The sequence below is a fragment of the Pseudorasbora parva genome, chromosome 5, assembly GCF_024679245.1.
Source record: "Pseudorasbora parva isolate DD20220531a chromosome 5, ASM2467924v1, whole genome shotgun sequence".
Lineage (NCBI taxonomy): Eukaryota > Metazoa > Chordata > Actinopteri > Cypriniformes > Gobionidae > Pseudorasbora > Pseudorasbora parva.
This window is the reverse complement of record NC_090176.1, coordinates 3,659,794-3,667,293: the sequence shown is the minus strand read 5'-3', so window position 1 is coordinate 3,667,293 and position 7,500 is coordinate 3,659,794. Positions and strand designations below refer to the sequence as shown.

General features: G+C 46.9%; 5 non-coding genes across 5 annotated transcripts; all 5 read right to left on the bottom strand.

Annotated features, from left to right (window-relative positions):
• Window positions 1–784: 784 nt before the first annotated feature.
• trnar-ccu (transfer RNA arginine (anticodon CCU)) lies at window positions 785–857 on the bottom strand. Its single transcript has one exon. It is a non-coding gene; the product is annotated as a tRNA-Arg (tRNA).
• A 1,431-nt stretch (window positions 858–2,288) lies between these two features.
• trnar-ccu (transfer RNA arginine (anticodon CCU)) lies at window positions 2,289–2,361 on the bottom strand. The gene has a single exon. It is a non-coding gene; the product is annotated as a tRNA-Arg (tRNA).
• Window positions 2,362–3,792: 1,431 nt separating this feature from the next.
• trnar-ccu (transfer RNA arginine (anticodon CCU)) lies at window positions 3,793–3,865 on the bottom strand. The gene has a single exon. It is a non-coding gene; the product is annotated as a tRNA-Arg (tRNA).
• A 1,429-nt stretch (window positions 3,866–5,294) lies between these two features.
• On the bottom strand, window positions 5,295–5,367 carry trnar-ccu (transfer RNA arginine (anticodon CCU)). The gene has a single exon. It is a non-coding gene; the product is annotated as a tRNA-Arg (tRNA).
• Window positions 5,368–6,798: 1,431 nt separating this feature from the next.
• On the bottom strand, window positions 6,799–6,871 carry trnar-ccu (transfer RNA arginine (anticodon CCU)). Its single transcript has one exon. It is a non-coding gene; the product is annotated as a tRNA-Arg (tRNA).
• Window positions 6,872–7,500: the final 629 nt, after the last annotated feature.

Below are 7,500 nucleotides of genomic sequence, written 5' to 3'. Positions count from 1 at the left end.
AGCAGAGGATGGTTTCAATCCATCGACCTCTGGGTTATGGGCCCAGCACGCTTCCGCTGCGCCACTCTGCTCCTGGCGACACATGCGCCGTTCCCAGATGCTTTGGAAAGGACTTGTGTTTAGGCACACATCAAGTGCTCCTCTGTCATAAACGAGAACAGATGAAAAAAACAAAGGGTTTTAGCATAGACCTGTGGCAGCTTTTCTTCAAGTGGGGACAGAGAATTTGCATAAGTAAAGAAGACTTAGCAGAGGATGGTTTCGATCCATCGACCTCTGGGTTATGGGCCCAGCACGCTTCCGCTGCACCACTCTGCTGAAAACACCCTAGACAGGACTCGAACCCACAAACATTGGCATAGGAGGCCAGTGACTTATCCATTAGGACACTGGGGCTGTCAAAAATAAGCCCTTGTATGCCCCATTTACTGCTGATTCCATGACAACAATAGGCTTGGTATTTAATCAAGGCCAGCACACAAAGTAATCTAGATGAACAATTAATTTACCAGGCCACCGGGCCACTCTGCTCGCCATAGCAGAGCTCCAATTCACAGGTGTTTTCAATAGGACTTGCGTTTAGGCACACACAAAGTGGTCCTCAGTCACAGATGATATCTGGTGAAAATGATTATGGCTTCAGAATAGAAGTGCATTAGCTCTTCTTCAAATAGGAACAAGACACGTAAATAAGTAAAGTGGTCTTAGCAGAGGATGGTTTCGATCCATTGACCTCTGGGTTATGGGCCCAGCACGCTTCCGCTGCGCCACTCTGCTGTAAACCCACCCCAGATGGGACTCGAACCCACAATCCCTGGCTTAGGAGGTCAGTGCCTTATCCATTAGGCCACTGGGGCTGTGAAAGCCCATCTCTCGTGTGCCCCATTACTTCTGCTTCAGTGACAACAAAAGGCTTGGCATTTACACATGGCCAGCACACAAAGTGATCCACTGAGCGGCTGCTTCGACAGGCCACTGGGGTATGACTCGCTTGCTCTTCTAATTCTCCATCTCATTCAGGTGGCTCAGTTAATGAGGCATTTAAACAGGTCCTACACACAAAGATTTCTCAACAAGCGACTACTACACCAGCTTTCCAGAACATTGTGCAGTATTGTTATAGTTCCAGGACCAAGAGGCTCCAGGTTTTCACAAGCGGGATGTGGAAGTTGCTCTTAATTTGGGATAAAGCATGTAAATAAGAGTAGAAGCCTTAGCAGAGGATGGTTTCGATCCATCAACCTCTGGGTTATGGGCCCAGCACGCTTCCGCTGCGCCACTCTGCTTGTTATAGAAAAGCTCCCATTCACAGGTGTTTTCAAAATGACTTGCGTTTAGGCACACATGAAGTGCACATGAAGTAACACATGAAGTGCCTCTGCCAGAAAAGTCATTAATGAGATCAGGTGAAAGCAACAAAATGTTTTTAGCTTTGAGCAGAGGCAGCTTTTCTTCAGCAAGGAACAGAGCATTATATAAGTAAAAAAAAAAAAAAGAAAGTCTTAGCAGAGGATGGTTTCAATCCATCGACCTCTGGGTTATGGGCCCAGCACGCTTCCGCTGCGCCACTCTGCTCCTGGCGACACATGCGCCGTTCCCAGATGCTTTGGAAAGGACTTGTGTTTAGGCACACATCAAGTGCTCCTCTGTCATAAACGAGAACAGATGAAAAAAACAAAGGGTTTTAGCATAGACCTGTGGCAGCTTTTCTTCAAGTGGGGACAGAGAATTTGCATAAGTAAAGAAGACTTAGCAGAGGATGGTTTCGATCCATCGACCTCTGGGTTATGGGCCCAGCACGCTTCCGCTGCACCACTCTGCTGAAAACACCCTAGACAGGACTCGAACCCACAAACATTGGCATAGGAGGCCAGTGACTTATCCATTAGGACACTGGGGCTGTCAAAAATAAGCCCTTGTATGCCCCATTTACTGCTGATTCCATGACAACAATAGGCTTGGTATTTAATCAAGGCCAGCACACAAAGTAATCTAGATGAACAATTAATTTACCAGGCCACCGGGCCACTCTGCTCGCCATAGCAGAGCTCCAATTCACAGGTGTTTTCAATAGGACTTGCGTTTAGGCACACACAAAGTGGTCCTCAGTCACAGATGATATCTGGTGAAAATGATTATGGCTTCAGAATAGAAGTGCATTAGCTCTTCTTCAAATAGGAACAAGACACGTAAATAAGTAAAGTGGTCTTAGCAGAGGATGGTTTCGATCCATTGACCTCTGGGTTATGGGCCCAGCACGCTTCCGCTGCGCCACTCTGCTGTAAACCCACCCCAGATGGGACTCGAACCCACAATCCCTGGCTTAGGAGGTCAGTGCCTTATCCATTAGGCCACTGGGGCTGTGAAAGCCCATCTCTCGTGTGCCCCATTACTTCTGCTTCAGTGACAACAAAAGGCTTGGCATTTACACATGGCCAGCACACAAAGTGATCCACTGAGCGGCTGCTTCGACAGGCCACTGGGGTATGACTCGCTTGCTCTTCTAATTCTCCATCTCATTCAGGTGGCTCAGTTAATGAGGCATTTAAACAGGTCCTACACACAAAGATTTCTCAACAAGCGACTACTACACCAGCTTTCCAGAACATTGTGCAGTATTGTTATAGTTCCAGGACCAAGAGGCTCCAGGTTTTCACAAGCGGGATGTGGAAGTTGCTCTTAATTTGGGATAAAGCATGTAAATAAGAGTAGAAGCCTTAGCAGAGGATGGTTTCGATCCATCAACCTCTGGGTTATGGGCCCAGCACGCTTCCGCTGCGCCACTCTGCTTGTTATAGAAAAGCTCCCATTCACAGGTGTTTTCAAAATGACTTGCGTTTAGGCACACATGAAGTGCACATGAAGTAACACATGAAGTGCCTCTGCCAGAAAAGTCATTAATGACATCAGGTGAAAGCAACAAAGGGTTTTTAGCTTTGAGCAGAGGCAGCTTTTCTTCAGCAAGGAACAGAGCATTATATAAGTAAAAAAAAAAAAAGAAAGTCTTAGCAGAGGATGGTTTCGATCCATCGACCTCTGGGTTATGGGCCCAGCACGCTTCCGCTGCGCCACTCTGCTCCTGGCGACACATGCGCCGTTCCCAGATGCTTTGGAAAGGACTTGTGTTTAGGCACACATCAAGTGCTCCTCTGTCATAAACGAGAACAGATGAAAACAACAAAGGGTTTTAGCATAGACCTGTGGCAGCTTTTCTTCAAGTGGGGACAGAGAATTTGCATAAGTAAAGAAGACTTAGCAGAGGATGGTTTCGATCCATCGACCTCTGGGTTATGGGCCCAGCACGCTTCCGCTGTGCCACTCTGCTGAAAACCACCCTAGACAGGACTCGAACCCACAAACATTGGCATAGGAGGCCAGTGACTTATCCTTTAGGACACTGAGGCTGTAAAAAATAAGCCCTTGTATGCCCCATTTACTGCTGATTCCGTGACAACAATAGGCTTGGTATTTAATCAAGGCCAGCACACAAAGTAATCCAGATGAACAATTCATTTACCAGGCCACCGGGCCACTCTGCTAGCCATAGAAGAGCTCCAATTCACAGGTGTTTTCAATAGGACTTGCGTTTAGGCACACACAAAGTGGTCCTCAGTCACAGATGATATCTGGTGAAAATGATTATGGCTTCAGAATAAAAGTGCATTAGCTCTTCTTCAAATAGGAACAAGACACGTAAATAAGTAAAGTGGTTTTAGCAGAGTATGGTTTCGATCCATCGACCTCTGGGTTATGGGCCCAGCACGCTTCCGCTGCGCCACTCTGCTGTAAACCCACCCCAGATGGGACTCGAACCCACAATCCCTGGCTTAGGAGGCCAGTGCCTTATCCATTAGGCCACTGGGGCTGTTAAAGCCCATCTCTCATGTGCCCCATTACTTCTGCTTCAGTGGCAACAAAAGGCTTGGCATTTACACATGGCCAGCACACAAAGATATCCACTGAGCGGCTACTTCGACAGGCCACTGGGGTATGACTCGCTTGCTCTTCTAATTCTCCATCTCATTCAGGTGGCTCAGTCAATGAGGCATTTAAACAGGTCCTACACACAAAGATTTCTCAACAAGCGATTACTACACCAGCTTTCCAGAACATTGTGCAGTATTGTTATAGTTCCAGGACCAAGAGGCTCCAGGTTTTCACAAGCGGGATGTGGAAGTTGCTCTTAATTTGGGATAAAGCATGTAAATAAGAGAAGAAGCCTTAGCAGAGGATGGTTTCGATCCATCGACCTCTGGGTTATGGGCCCAGCACGCTTCCGCTGCGCCACTCTGCTTGTTATAGAAAAGCTCCCATTCACAGGTGTTTTCAAAATGACTTGCGTTTAGGCACACATGAAGTGCATATGAAGTAACACATGAAGTGCCTTTGCCAGAAAAGTCATTAATGAGATCAGGTGAAAGCAACAAAGGGTTTTTAGCTTTGAGCAGAGGCAGCTTTTCTTCAGCAAGGAACAGAACATTATATAAGTTAAAAAAAAAAGAAAGTCTTAGCAGAGGATGGTTTCGATCCATCAACCTCTGGGTTATGGGCCCAGCACGCTTCCGCTTCGCCACTCTGCTCCTGGCGACACATGCGCCGTTCCCAGATGCTTTGGAAAGGACTTGTGTTTAGGCACACATCAAGTGCTCCTCTGTCATAAACGAGAACAGATGAAAACAACAAAGGGTTTTAGCATAGACCTGTGGCAGCTTTTCTTCAAGTGGGGACAGAGAATTTGCATAAGTAAAGAAGACTTAGCAGAGGATGGTTTCGATCCATCGACCTCTGGGTTATGGGCCCAGCACGCTTCCGCTGCGCCACTCTGCTGAAAACCACCCTAGACAGGACTCGAACCCACAAATATTGGCATAGGAGGCCAGTGACTTATCCATTAGGACACTGAGGTTGTAAAAAATAAGCCCTTGTATGCCCCATTTACTGCTGATTCCGTGACAACAATAGGCTTGGTACTTAATCAAGGCCAGCACACAAAGTAATCCAGATGAACAATTCATTTACCAGGCCACCGGGCCACTCTGCTCGCCATAGAAGAGCTCCAATTCACAGGTGTTTTCAATAGGACTTGCGTTTAGGCACACACAAAGTGGTCCTCAGTCACAGATGATATCTGGTGAAAATGATTATGGCTTCAGAATAGAAGTGCATTAGCTCTTCTTCAAATAGGAACAAGACACGTAAATAAGTAAAGTGGTCTTAGCAGAGGATGGTTTCGATCCATCGACCTCTGGGTTATGGGCCCAGCACGCTTCCGCTGCGCCACTCTGCTGTAAACCCACCCCAGATGGGACTCGAACCCACAATCCCTGGCTTAGGAGGTCAGTGCCTTATCCATTAGGCCACTGGGGCTGTTAAGGCCCATCTCTCGTGTGCCCCATTACTTCTGCTTCAGTGACAACAAAAGGCTTGGCATTTACACATGGCCAGCACACAAAGTGATCCACTGAGCGGCTGCTTCGACAGGCCACTGGGGTATGACTCGCTTGCTCTTCTAATTCTCCATCTCATTCAGGTGGCTCAGTTAATGAGGCATTTAAACAGGTCCTACACACAAAGATTTCTCAACAAGCGACTACTACACCAGCTTTCCAGAACATTGTGCAGTATTGTTATAGTTCCAGGACCAAGAGGCTCCAGGTTTTCACAAGCGGGATGTGGAAGTTGCTCTTAATTTGGGATAAAGCATGTAAATAAGAGTAGAAGCCTTAGCAGAGGATGGTTTCGATCCATCAACCTCTGGGTTATGGGCCCAGCACGCTTCCGCTGCGCCACTCTGCTTGTTATAGAAAAGCTCCCATTCACAGGTGTTTTCAAAATGACTTGCGTTTAGGCACACATGAAGTGCACATGAAGTAACACATGAAGTGCCTCTGCCAGAAAAGTCATTAATGACATCAGGTGAAAGCAACAAAGGGTTTTTAGCTTTGAGCAGAGGCAGCTTTTCTTCAGCAAGGAACAGAGCATTATATAAGTAAAAAAAAAAAAAGAAAGTCTTAGCAGAGGATGGTTTCGATCCATCGACCTCTGGGTTATGGGCCCAGCACGCTTCCGCTGCGCCACTCTGCTCCTGGCGACACATGCGCCGTTCCCAGATGCTTTGGAAAGGACTTGTGTTTAGGCACACATCAAGTGCTCCTCTGTCATAAACGAGAACAGATGAAAACAACAAAGGGTTTTAGCATAGACCTGTGGCAGCTTTTCTTCAAGTGGGGACAGAGAATTTGCATAAGTAAAGAAGACTTAGCAGAGGATGGTTTCGATCCATCGACCTCTGGGTTATGGGCCCAGCACGCTTCCGCTGTGCCACTCTGCTGAAAACCACCCTAGACAGGACTCGAACCCACAAACATTGGCATAGGAGGCCAGTGACTTATCCTTTAGGACACTGAGGCTGTAAAAAATAAGCCCTTGTATGCCCCATTTACTGCTGATTCCGTGACAACAATAGGCTTGGTATTTAATCAAGGCCAGCACACAAAGTAATCCAGATGAACAATTCATTTACCAGGCCACCGGGCCACTCTGCTAGCCATAGAAGAGCTCCAATTCACAGGTGTTTTCAATAGGACTTGCGTTTAGGCACACACAAAGTGGTCCTCAGTCACAGATGATATCTGGTGAAAATGATTATGGCTTCAGAATAAAAGTGCATTAGCTCTTCTTCAAATAGGAACAAGACACGTAAATAAGTAAAGTGGTTTTAGCAGAGTATGGTTTCGATCCATCGACCTCTGGGTTATGGGCCCAGCACGCTTCCGCTGCGCCACTCTGCTGTAAACCCACCCCAGATGGGACTCGAACCCACAATCCCTGGCTTAGGAGGCCAGTGCCTTATCCATTAGGCCACTGGGGCTGTTAAAGCCCATCTCTCATGTGCCCCATTACTTCTGCTTCAGTGGCAACAAAAGGCTTGGCATTTACACATGGCCAGCACACAAAGATATCCACTGAGCGGCTACTTCGACAGGCCACTGGGGTATGACTCGCTTGCTCTTCTAATTCTCCATCTCATTCAGGTGGCTCAGTCAATGAGGCATTTAAACAGGTCCTACACACAAAGATTTCTCAACAAGCGATTACTACACCAGCTTTCCAGAACATTGTGCAGTATTGTTATAGTTCCAGGACCAAGAGGCTCCAGGTTTTCACAAGCGGGATGTGGAAGTTGCTCTTAATTTGGGATAAAGCATGTAAATAAGAGAAGAAGCCTTAGCAGAGGATGGTTTCGATCCATCGACCTCTGGGTTATGGGCCCAGCACGCTTCCGCTGCGCCACTCTGCTTGTTATAGAAAAGCTCCCATTCACAGGTGTTTTCAAAATGACTTGCGTTTAGGCACACATGAAGTGCATATGAAGTAACACATGAAGTGCCTTTGCCAGAAAAGTCATTAATGAGATCAGGTGAAAGCAACAAAGGGTTTTTAGCTTTGAGCAGAGGCAGCTTTTCTTCAGCAAGGAACAGAACATTATATAAGTTAAAA